The sequence below is a fragment of the Mesocricetus auratus genome, unplaced genomic scaffold, assembly GCF_017639785.1.
Source record: "Mesocricetus auratus isolate SY011 unplaced genomic scaffold, BCM_Maur_2.0 Super-Scaffold_100015, whole genome shotgun sequence".
Taxonomy (NCBI): Eukaryota; Metazoa; Chordata; class Mammalia; order Rodentia; family Cricetidae; genus Mesocricetus; species Mesocricetus auratus.
The window spans coordinates 51,748,324-51,761,318 of record NW_024429198.1 but is presented as its reverse complement, the minus strand read 5'-3'; the positions used below and the strand labels follow the sequence as shown (position 1 = coordinate 51,761,318).

The following is a 12,995-nucleotide window of genomic DNA, read 5'->3' as shown; positions in this document are numbered from 1 at the left end:
GCTTTGTGACTGATTTGAGGAGTTGGCTTAGCTTTTTGTTCAGCCTGTAGAGAACATCATCTACCCTGGACACATGTTGTAGATGTTGCCCAATTCCTGATAGAACTCCTAGAATCTCTAAAAGTCTTAACCGACACACAAGGCTTCTCAGATTGAAAACAGAGGAAGAGAGAAAGCAAATGCTACAAAACTAAAACATTTAAATGCCACTTTTAATGCATTCCAAGAAATTCAGGATTGGGGTTTCTCCAGATGTAGGGAATGGCAAGCAGAGGGAGTAGGAGCTAGACTAATGATACTGGATTTCTAGGAAGAAGAGTCCCCTATGCAGAAAGGAGCCCTGCTCATAGGGGCTCACAGAGACTGAAGTGGCAGTTATAGAGAGTGCATGAGTCTGTACTAGGTCCTCTGCAAATATGTTATGGTTGTTAGCTTGGTGTTTTTGTGAGATTCCTAACAGTGGGAGTGAAGGTGTTTCTGACTCTTCGCCTTCTCTTGGGAACCTTTTCCTCCCACTGGGTTGCCTTGCCCAGGCTTGATATGAGGGTTTGTGTCTAGTCTTACTGTAACTTGTTATGTTGTGTTCAGTTGGTATCCGTAGGAGGCCTGCTCTTCTCTAAAGAGAAACAGAGGAGGAATGGATCTGAGGAAGAGGAGAGGAACTGGAAGGAGTAGAGAGAGGGAAAACTGCAGTCAGGATGCAATGTATGAGATAATAATAATAATTTTTATTTTGCAGTCAAACTATAGTCCAAGGGCCAGAAACCTATAGTGTCCTAGAAAGAATATTCTAGAAATAATTTTTCTAGAGAATGCTTTGATTTTATTATTTTTTAAAGTAAATTTCAGTCACAGTTAGAGTTTAGGAATCACTTAAAATTTCTGAAAGCTCAAAGAAATTCCTGTGTATAGTTTTATAGGTACTGAAATTCTACCATAGAAGCTTTATCTGTTCCCCCAGATTTCCTCTCCCCTTCATCTCAACATTGCCATGGAGACTCACCACACATGTACAGCTTCAGTACACCAAAGAAGTAATAAGGACCATGCCTCTGCATTCTTGGTGCTCCCTACACAGTGCGGGTGACATGACACAGGGCCATAAGAAGGAGTGATTATATGTGAAATCAAGAACTTTTCTCTAGGCAGTCATACATATTTCATCATGAGTGCCCTTCTCAGATGTCTGCTACCAAAACTGAGGATGGAACTCAGTCACGGAAGGAACTCCTTGCCAGCCCTTTGTGTGGATGGGGCAGTTCTCCCAGAAAGCATTGTATTAGCCCATTTAGTCTGTCATAACTTAGCATCCCAGACTGGTCGACCGGAAGCTGCATGTTCAGAACCAAGTACCACAATGACTAGTTTGGGGTGAGCCTCTCCCTAATTGGAAGGTCTCCTCCATCCCTTATGTGGTCTTTCCTCTGTGTTTATGAAGTCCCATCTCCTTTTTCTTATTGGAAAACTAGTTCTCTTAGATCAGGGTTTTCCCTTCAGAAGTCATTCAACCAGATGCTTCTTTAAAGACAGATGGGTGAGTCATATTTGGGTTGAGTATTTGGATGTCTGAATTTGGAGGAGACACAATTCAATTCATCACAGACACCAAAACGAAGACCCAGAATTAGAAAACAGGAGAGTAACCCAGCTCAGTAACAGTCCCCATAAGCCTCCTGTCACCTCCAACAATGCAACACTAGAAATGGGGGAAAATGCAAGCCCCCTTCGTCCACCCCAGAAAACACCAGACATCCTCTTAAAAATCAACCTCAAAATTTCCATAATAAAATATATCTTCTCCAATCCCACCCCAGTGTCTAAACAGATTGCCACCTAGAATGGGGACCTTCAGTAAAAACCTCAGGAGATTTTTGCCAACAGTAGACTAAATTACACTGAAAAACCACAGGGCTGAAATAATTTGTTTCTGTTTTCCATCTATCTGTAGAAGACAGAAAGCAACAATAGTAGTTTATTGAAAGAAGTGTGGGAAAATCCTGTATGGAATTTGTATCTTAAACTTCTGGCTTATTAACATGAGAAAGGCGGAATAAGCCTTAGGAAAAACGTTGAAATTATTAGTCCTTAGGGAATTTACTGCCTCGTGATGAAATTTGGGTACCTGCTGCCCTGAAGCACTTGGGGAATAATTCAAGCCTCACAGCAGAGTGTCCACAATTCAGTTTTAGGATATGTAATAAACTTTGTCAGCAGAGGTGTGATGGCTGAAGAGGTTATTACAGTGGACTGAGAGGCACTCAGAGGCCCTTGTGGATGTCCTTCCAGAGGGGCCCATGGGAAGGTCTCCTAGGCATCAGAGTCTTCCAGCTAGGGTTCTCTTTGGCACCACCACCCTTCTGTGGTTGGTGAAACATCAAAGAATCTACAGAACAGGCCCCCTATGGGGACCGAAAGGAAAAGAGGAAGATAGGAGATTCCTATTTCACTCACAACAGCAGGGTGTCCCTGAGCTGGATCCCACAAGCTGCACCTCATTGTGTCTGCAGCACACCCACCCTCTCTCTCTGCTCACTCCCTGGTGACAGATCTTCCTCAGAAAAGAACATCAGCTTCCTTTACTTTAACCCTAGGATGGTTTCACAGGATCATCTCCTCAACGCCCTGCAACACACCCTGGGCCTCCTTAGACAGTATCAGCTCAACTCCTTTTCTTGTAAACAGACATCTCTGCCTTGCTGGGAGTTCCAGGGGAAGCCTGGAGTCTTCATAGCCAGTTACTAACTTTTCTTGCATCTCCCTGTGTGGCCACTCCAGCAGTGACTCTCCAACTGGAAAGAGCCTGCTTTGGCAGGAGGCTGGCTCCAGGCTTCAGAGTTCTCCCATGAGGAGTGTCTCTCTGGAGTCATGGAGGATATTGGGTTCCAGATCACACAGTGAGATTCCACCATTGTGTTAAAGCCTTGACTTTGACTCAGACTCCCAGAGACATTGTATTAATGGGATATGCTCAGTCCTGAACTCGACTTCTCCTTATTAGTCCATGATCTTGTGTCTTTCTGCACCTTTTTGTGTGCATGAGGTACCACATTTTTTTCAGGTCCAGAAAGTCACTCATGTTTCTCTTGAAAGCCAGCCAGATGGGAGGGAGAGAGCAAAAGGGAAGTCTCAGTAGCAACATTTACTGGGAGGACACAGAGTCTAACCACTGAACTGTCTGCGTTTTAAATCCAGGCATTACTTAGGAGTGACTTGCTAGGGTGAGAGACATGTCCGCCTCCTTTTGTCTGTAAGCTCTTCACTCAGACAAGCAGACCTTTCTTCTTTTGCATAGGTATCGAAATGCTAGTAGCAAGTTGTGTGCCAGTGAGTATTGATACCTTGCCTTGGAAATGGGAGGATTGGGCAGAGAGCTAATACTTGCCATGTAGCTTCCTCCCGGGGATGTGGGAAGGATTAATGAAATGTTATTTTTGTTGCAGTTGATACTCTGGACTAAGCACGGGATACTGGAATTAGGGAGATTTAGTTAACCGAGCAAAGGGGGTGACCAACTGCTGGGGTTCACAAAGGGCCTAGAGGATGGTTCAGTCTGAAAAAGCTTGCCTGGCAAACATGTGGACCTGAGCTTGATCCCCAGATCCAGAGCCCACCCACATAAGAAGGCTCTATTGGGTGGCATGCTTGCAATCCCAGCACTGAGGAGGTAGAGACAGGGAGCTCCCTGAGGCTTCAAGCCAAGGAGAAACAGGCGGTGAACCGTGGTCCTCAGAGTGACACCCAAGGTTGTCTTCCAGTCTCCACTGTCAGGAGCACGTGTGCGCCGGCGCACGTACACCCACACCCACACACATACACACACACACACACACACACACACACAGACACACACACACACTTAAAATTCAATCAATCAATATTTAATAAGATGTAAAAATAAAACAAGGATTTTTTCTGGGAAAATGGGGAGGAGGGTATAAAGGTTTTCTTGTGAAAGCTGTTTGCTGGAAGTTTGCTGGGATGTGAGGCTGTGTCCAGGTGGAGGCTTCCTGACCTTGAGGGTTATGATTTAAGACAGGGGCAGGGACTGCACATCCACAGACTCTGGCCTTAAGCCTTTCCCATCTCAAAGGCCTTCACCGTCATCAGCCAGTGTGTGGACTTGGTGTGCAAATAGGAAGTGGGGAAGGCAGAGGCAAAACACCCCCATGTGTGTGTTGAAGGACACAGTCCTTCTGAGGTGAGTGTGTGTCAGGGACAATGGGGACAATGCCTGTGAGCTAAGCGGGCCCCAAGTGAAGTCAAGGCACACAGGAGGATGGTCAGCTATGCAAAGCTATAGCCAATGAGGGGCTGATCTAAACCAGGCACAACTGTAGTCCCAGCTTTTGGAGGGCAGCTGAGGCAGTATCATTGCGAGACCCTATCTCAAAAAACAAAAACAAAAACAAACAAAAAAACAAGAACAGACGTTGTGCCTCAGTTAATAGAGTGCTTCCCTTGCAGACACACAGCACTGGGCTCAATCACCAGTACTGCATAAAACCGGGCAGGATAGTACAAACCATAATCCCAGCAGTAGGGTTGTGGAGGTAGGAGGATCAGGTCAAATTCATCCTCAGCTCTACAGGAACTATGAGGCCAGCCTGGGCTACATGAGACCCTGTCTCAAAAAACAATCAACAAAACCCTAAAGATAGTGGTGTTCTTGTGATAATATCTGTTGGAAGTAAAGATAGTTAGTGGTGTTCTTATGATTGTACCTGTTGGAAGTGGAGAGTGGGAACATCAGTCAGGTCTCAGAGTTCTAGGTTTTAACGTTCTGGCTTCTATACTTCTGGGCGGTATGTGAGAAACCTTTTTTTTTTAAATATTTTATTTATTTATTACATATACAGTGTTCTACCTACATGCCAGAAGAGGGCACCAGGCTGAATTGTAGATGGTTGTGAGCCACCACGTGGTTGCCGGGAATTGAACTCAGGACCCCTGGAAGAACAGCCAGTGCTCTTAACCTCTGAGCCACCTCTCCAGCCCCGAGAAACTTTTTAACATTATGTATTGATGTTGTTTGACATCAAAGCCCATGATCTTATAAACACAAATGCTCAAAATAATGCTTCTTAATTACTGACTGCATACCAAGATCACCCAGGAAAAGCAACAATGTCAAAATGACTTTGGGTCCTACCCTATATCATTATAGTATGGATGAGAGGCCCCTCCCTTAGATATTTCTAAAAGTTCTAACCTGCACCGGGAAACATGATGGCAGGCTAGGAGGATTGTTTTAAAGTATTGTTTAAATGAACAACTTTTAATAAATACTGTATTACATATATACAATATAAATATTCTGCATATAAATGTGTGTCCCGTATGACAGCGATAACTGAAGTTCACCCAGTCTTGCAATGTCTTCAGTAGTGCTCATTCTGTGAGACAAAGTAAACAAGAGAAAGTATAGGGATAGTGGCCCACACCTGTCATCTAGTACCCAGAGGAACGATGATCAGGGAGTCAAAGCTATTCATGTCTAAATAATGAGTGTGAAGCTAGCCTGAGCTATATTTTGAATGTTAAAAAACATAACTACCACCAACAAAATCTCACCTAAACACAAAAGAACATTGGGGAGAAGGGCAAATGCTCAACAAACAAAACCCAGCAAAGAGTGGCCATGACAAAAAACGGCCTTTTTTTCTCCTTCTGTAGTAGGAATAAAGTTAGGAACAGTTTAGAGCGGTTCATAAGAAGGGTACTGGGGTGGACTCAGGAATCAGGAAATGTGACTGTTAGTTTGCTGCTGAGATGGTCAACTTAAAAGCAAGAAAGGCTTTATTGGAGGTTCCAGTAGGCTTCAGCCATCCATAGGCTTGTTGTTTTCTGCTGGGAGCTGCCCATCCATCGTAACCAGGAACACATGTCCAAAGCAACGGCTTGCCTAATGAAACAAGAAGAAACCAGTGCCTTATGTTCCCGATCAGGACACATCTACCTACAATGACCTAAAACCTCCTGGTAGGCCCCACCTCTTGAAGATGCCAAGACGTCCCAACAACTCCTAGCAAAGGCCTTTGAAGGGCATTTCACACACAAACTGTTCCTTCTTCTACAAATCACCCTGATGTCCCTTTTGTCATTTGCCTGTTGGCCCCTCCCTTGCTTTCTACGCACTTGATACTAACCAGGTGAAAAGCCAAAGACATAATCTCATGTGTTTCTGACTTAAACAGCACAAGGGACTTCTGTTTGCCCCATTCATTTTTGTATCTATCACAGTGTAGCTTCATCCGCACAACAGCACTTATTGAACACATTCTGTGTGCTTCATTTATTGAACACTACGGGGCAGTGGTGGCGCAAGCCTTTAATCCCAGCACTTGGGAGGCAGAGGCAAACGGATCTCTGTGAGTTCGAGACCAGCCTGGTCTACAGAGCTAATTCCAGGACAGGCTCCAAAGCCACAGAGAAACCCTGTCTCGAAAAACAACAACAAAAAGCCATTTATTGAACGCCTTCTGTGTACTGCATTCTTTTGCTTTTGAATGTAACTGGCCATTTTCTCAGCCTGCATTGACGTGATGTTGGGATCAACCAGCTCTCACACATCCTTACATCCTAAGAAGTCTAGATCATGCACAGGACTGATGCTTCTCCAGGCACGGTACAGCCTAACTCAGGGTGACAGGAAAGGGTGACTCTAAAGCAGAGTGGGTGAGAGGCTAAGACACCACAGTCACCTCAGAGTCACAGGAGAGAATTGGGAGAAAGCCCTGGGGACAAGGCAGAGTGAGATGGAGAAAATCAAACCACCCAGAGATACTAGAAAAGGTGCTCACACCCCTTACTCTATTCTTTGGTCTGTTAAATGGGGATAATGACACTGTGTTTACCTACCTTAGAGAGACATTATCAGCTCTATTTAAAGGCTCTTCCCATGAAAGCTGCTGTGTAATTACCAAGAACAGCTATGATAAAGAAACCTAAATACAACAGCGAATCACCTGGAACCAATTCTCAGGGGAGTTAACTTCTCTGGAAATTTTTAAGGAAAGGCTAGCAGCTCCTCTTTGGGGAGTGCTGAGTCCCATCCCAGCATTATGTTTCTTGAAAGTTAGCTGACTTTTGAAGTCTCCCCCTGTGCAAGGACTCAGGGTCTTCCTCTGCCTGTTTCCCCTACAGGCTAAGTGATTTCCATTTGAAGTTACCTTTTCACGTCTGGTTTTTTGTTTCTTCACATCTTGACTCACAAAGTCTCTTGCATCTAAAATGGATTTCAAGGAAGGCATTTGCCTATAGAATAGGAAAAGAGAAAACATAGATATCATAATCCAAAGGAAAATATTCACCTCATAGATGGCAGGTGATAAAATCATCTGTGATTGTTTTGAAGAGGATTGAGGTTGGGACAACACCTGGTGGGTAAGGCACCCTTAGTTCAAGTGAGGATTTGTGTTCTAATCCTAAACACCCATGAAAACCCCGGCACAGCGGCATTGTTGATAATCCTGGCATCCATACTGATGCACAGACTGCCCTCTAAGCTTCAGACACATGCTATGTCACACACACACACACACACACACACACACACACACACACACACACACACACGCACGCAATTTTAAAAGAAGAGAGTCTAAGTAATCTATCACTAATAGAAGTTAATAGTGATAAGATTCATTGACAAACTATGGATACATGGGGTTGGGAGGGCAGGAAACAGGAACCCTGCTCTGACTTGCTAAGAAAACTGCTTCAACAGAGGCAGGTTGGTGGCAGCTCACTGGAAGGAAAAGGCACTGGTGTGACAGCTCAGGGGGTAACAGTATCCGCTGTCAAGTTGGATGACCTGAGTTGGACCCCTCAGTGGTGGAAGGAGAGAACAGGTTCCTACATGTGCACACCATCCCACAGGCATCCCCACACATTCACATACAAAATAAATAAATGAATGTAATTTTTAAAACCCATAGAATACAGCAAGTGAGTAGAAGACCCATGGGCAAATTAAAAATTGGTGACTTAGCTGGGGTTCATGAGCTACCATTACAGAGAGGACTGCCTGCTAAGGAAGTGGAGAGACTGAATATATGAATGATATCTCGATTGGCGTCAGTGTCAGAAGCCCACTGGTTTCACATTTTTGTTAAGGTTGCTTCAGGATTATTAACTATTCTGGCTATTTCTAAATAGTGTAATATATACTATATGAAAGCCTTCTAGGCAATATAAAACTCCAGAATTCCAGGTGTTGTTGTAAGGAAAATTTTGCATAATAATAATAGCCATCACTTATCAATCGATCACTATGGGAACTACACGAACAATTTTGTATATAATCTAGATGTCAGCTAAGAGGCTTCCCAGGTCTGGTTAGATCACTACAAATCTCATCCAATTTCATGGCTTGTGGAAATGGATTTGTGTCTCTGTACCTTCAAAATTCCTATGTGAAACTTTATCTCCTATCATAACTGTTTTGGGGTGTGGGGTCTGTGAGTGGAGTCACAAGGGTGTGTGTGTGTGTGTGTGTGTGTGTGTGTGAGTGTGAGTGTGAGTGTGTGTGTGATGTAATTAGTGGACTCTAAATAGGAGACAGGAAAAAGAATGCTTTCCTCCCACCCCTAATTCCTAACCCTAACCTCTTGAAGAATAAACAAAAGGTTGGCCATATCTGCAGACATGTCCATATTCTCAGTCTCCAAATGGAAACATGAAAGTCTGTTGTTCATCCTAAGGTAATTTTGTTACACAGCCTGAACTAACTCAGACACGCATTCTTGCATTCTCATATCTGTGAGTTTTGAGAGCTCCTACCAGGTCCTCCCATACATCAATGCCATGGTTACAGGTGCTTTAATAAAACAACACTCATCCACCAGTTGGCCTGGTCAAGACCAGGGAAATTTGAAGTTCATGGGAAAAAGTCACAAATTCTTTCCCTCTTGAACAACACAGAGGCCTGAGACCCTGACTAAAATTAGGTAGAAGGTGAGGCCTCACATTGGAAGCTTGACGCTGACCTCCAGGAGAGTTCAGGGACAGAGAGGTCAGATATGCAAATGACACAAAGTTAAGGCTTATGTTGATTATAACACTGACACAAAACACACTCTGGAGTGGGGGCTGGGAGGGTGGAGTGTGGGGGGTGGGGTGTGGGGGCAGAGGCAGGCAGATTTAGTGAATTTGAGGCCAGAGCCTGGCCTACAGAGTGAGTTTCAGGACAGATAGGGCTATGTAGAGAGACCCTGTTTTTAAAAGCCTACATAAATAAATATTTAGTACAAACAGCAGAGGTAAGTTTGGGTCCATTTCATAAGTTGTTGAAAATTTTGCCCAAGCCAAAATTCATTTTTATTCATGAAACTCAAGCCAGCAACTCTAACAGAAATTTTCTACATCCAATATCCTAACACAGTACAATCTGTAGGTATACCAATGAGGAAACCTCTGTTTTCCATAATTAAGCCATAATGTTTCTATAAAAGTATAAAAATTTGTATGTAGAGGAAAATGTTGCATTCTTAATATCCAGTAATCTGTGTGGCACGACAACATACACAGGACAGAGTGCACGTGTCCTATGTTCATAACAAGAAGTGCACGTGTGCTATGTTCAGAATAAGAGATGCGGTGAAGTCATTCGGTGCAACATGGGCAAGCACTACCCCAAACACCAGCGATTCTTCACGAGACTTATTTTGAATTAATTTTTTGTCATTGTGGATTCAAGAGCCTTTTACTGTTTCCAATAATTTTTTAAAAGAAATTGTACTCTAGGAGATCTATGAGGGTTATTTAACTTACTATAGGGAGTTTGTGAAATTAACACTCCCACTACTTACAACAAGACAGGGGATTGAAAAGTAAGGTCTGTTTCATCATACATTTCTAAATAGCTAAGAAAGATCACTTGTAAAAAAAAAATAAGGGTTGGAGAGATGGCTCAGCAGTTAAGAGAGCTTACTTTTCTTGCAAAGGACCAAGGATTGATTACCAGCACCCACATGGGACAGCTCACACTGTGGTTGGTTTTTATGTGTGGTTTTTTTTTTGTTTGTTTTTTTATTTGTTTGCTTGTTTGGTTGGTTGGTGTTTTTGAGACAGGGTTTCTCTGTAGCTTTGGAGTCTGTCCTGGAACTCACTCTGTAGACCAGGCTGGCCTCAAACTCACAGAGATTCACCTGTCTCCACCTCTCGAGTAGAAGAAGTGCTGGAGTTAAAGACATGCTGCCACGAATGCCTGTTAGACTTGGTTTTATTATTATTTATCTTCACACTTTACTCTTGGGGGTGGGGGCGCAGGGAGGTCTGTCACCAAGCTCCCAAATAATCACATAGGAGTCTTATTCTTACTTATGAATGGCCAGCTTTAGCTTGTTTCTAGCCATCTTTTCTTAAATTATCTAGTTTATCTTTTGCCTCTGGGCTTTTACCTTTCTATATACCTTTCTTTACTTCCTACTCCGTGGTTTGCTGTTTAGTTGGGTGGCTGGCCACTGGAATCCTCCTCTTCTCCTTTAGCTCCTCCTGGATCCCCTCTTCCCAGATTTCTCCTCCTATTCATTCTCTCTGCCTGCTGGCTCCACCTATCCCTCTTCTGCCTAGCTATTGGCCATTAAGCTCTTTATTAGACCAATCAGGTGTTTCATACAGGCAACGTAACACAGTTTCACAGAGTTAAACAAATGTAACATAAAAGAATGCAACACATCTTTGCATAATTAACAAATGTCCCACAGCATAAAGAAATGTAGCACAGCTTCCACAACATGCAACTGCCAATAACTGTAGTGACAGTTGCTGTGAATCTGACACTCTCTTCTGGCCTCTGCAGACACCAGGAGCCCATGTGATGCACATGCATACACCCAGGCAAAATATCACACACATGAAATAGAGATAAATAATTGTTTAAAAAATACATTCCTGCATCATGTTGAGAGCCAAACCAAGTCAGTAGCCCTGAGTCTGGATATGTAGCTGTTAAGATCTTCACAGAGGCTGATGTCTTAGATACTTTTCTATTGCTGGGAAGAGACACCATGACCAAGGCAACATATAAAAGGATAGAGTGTATTGGGGCATGCTGACAATTTCAGAGCATGAGCTCATGATCATCATGATGGGGAAGGTGACAGCAGACAGGCAGGCATGGGCTGGAGCAGTAGCTGAGAGTTTACATACTGAGACGCCAAGGACCAGGCAGCAAGAACCAAATGAAACAGTTTGGGTTTTTGAAACCTTCAAAGCCTACCCCCAATGACACAACTCCTTCAGCAAGCCCACACCTGCTAACACTTTCCAAACAGGACCAAGCATTCAAATATACTATAGGAGCCTATTAAGGTCATTCACATTCAATCATCCACAACTGAGAAGCACTACTGTTTTGATTTTGTAATGTTATGTGTATGAAAGTTTGCCTGTATGTATATGTGTGTGTGTGTGTATGTGTGTGTATGTGTATGTGTATGTGCATGACATGCTTACCAGATGCCCTGTGAGGCTATAAAAAGGCATTGAGTCCCCTAGAACACAATTGCAGGGAAAAATGTAAGTGCTGGGAACCGAACCTGAGTCCTTTGCAACTTTGCAAGAGTAGCAAGTGCTTGTAACTGCTAAGCAGTCTCTGCAGCCCCATATTACTGAACAACAAAACAAAAACCCTTCATCCATAGAGTCAGGTCTCTAAGAATTAGAAACTGAGAATCTAGACTATGAAGCTAAAATGTTTAAGCTGCTCAGGTCATCCTGGGAACCTGTCAAACTTGGGGCTCACTAAACTCTGTAGCCTCAATGTTTTCTTCTAGTTTCATGATTTAATCATTTGTGCAACACTGCAGAATTCTTTGTTTTACAAACATGGAAATTATATAGTATCTATACAATGAATTTTGTGCAAACGCCTATAATCCTGCTGAATTTTTTCACTGATTAAAATTCTTCCTGAAATCTCAGGAATAGGAACTTTTCCCTGTGTATCCTGGAACAGATCACTTTATCTGGCCTGTTTCCCAATTATGGGAGTTCCAAATCACTGAGATATGAATAAATGAGACTTTACCACACATAGAACACCAGTATGATGAAAAATCTGTTTACAACAGGAGGCTTTATGTCGTCTTTCAATCATTCATCCCCTAAACCAGAGTAGGGATGCTGTAGAGCGCACGCGCACACACCCGGATATGACCCACGGTAAATGTTGGTGGTCACTGAGTCGGAATGAAGGACACCTTCAGCTTCCATCACCTTCCCCGCCTTATATTTTTGGATACAAGAATCAAAGGCGTCCAAATACTACTGACACGACCCGCTCAAGCGTTTTGTTTACCTTGCTCTCATTTCTTATCTCTTACATACTGTACTTTGGTCCTGGTGACATTAAGGGGAGTAATGAAAGAAATGTTTAAATAGTAAAAGCTATAAACTGAGTGTGTTAATGAAAACCATTCTAAAGGGCTTCTGAAACATGTACCAGCTTACCTACCCAAATAAGGAGTTCTAATTCTTGCAGTAAGACATTTGTAGGCTTTGCCTTATCTAAATTTGAGCTTGAAAGCTCTGCTAGAATTATTCATAAAAAACCATTGAAACTTCTTTCAGCTCACCAGATTCCTCTAATTTTACTTTTGCAGTTAACAAGGTGTATATATTGTATATATTCATCATACAGAGTGTTGGGTTTCCTACAGATAATTCCTCTCAAGTATGCCATAAAAGTTGACAAAGCAGTGTTTTAAGTATTATTTAGGATTAAAAATTATTGATACTAGGTAGGACAACTGAGTTGCAAGCATTAGAAATGAATTGAATGAATACCATATAAACACAATAGGACAAAATGTTTGAAAGATGTCTTTGTCATGTAAGGCAACTCCAGAGGACAAATATAAGTCCTGCCCTCTGGTGGAAAATGCATAATCAATGAAGGAAATGGGTATTCCCTTTTCCCCTGTGTCATTCTCCACTGCACTTCCCATGGAGACTTGGATGGGTTGGGGATCCGTCTCACTTCGGTAGAGCCT

At 42.9% G+C, this 12,995-nt stretch overlaps 1 protein-coding gene and 1 long non-coding RNA gene across 3 annotated transcripts in view; one reads left to right on the top strand and one right to left on the bottom strand.

The window, feature by feature from the left end:
• Klhl14 (kelch like family member 14) overlaps positions 1-12,995 on the top strand; it is a 112,666-nt gene that overhangs the window by 16,456 nt on the left and 83,215 nt on the right.
• The window catches only part of LOC110343419, a 141,352-nt gene continuing 133,613 nt past the window's right edge, over positions 5,257-12,995 (bottom strand). For both annotated transcript variants that reach the window (XR_005881704.1, XR_002385687.2), the window contains exons 3-4: positions 7,170-7,254; positions 5,257-5,902 (exon numbers count right to left, since the gene is read on the bottom strand). This is a non-coding gene — a long non-coding RNA (uncharacterized LOC110343419). The remainder of the gene's footprint in view (positions 5,903-7,169; positions 7,255-12,995) is intronic.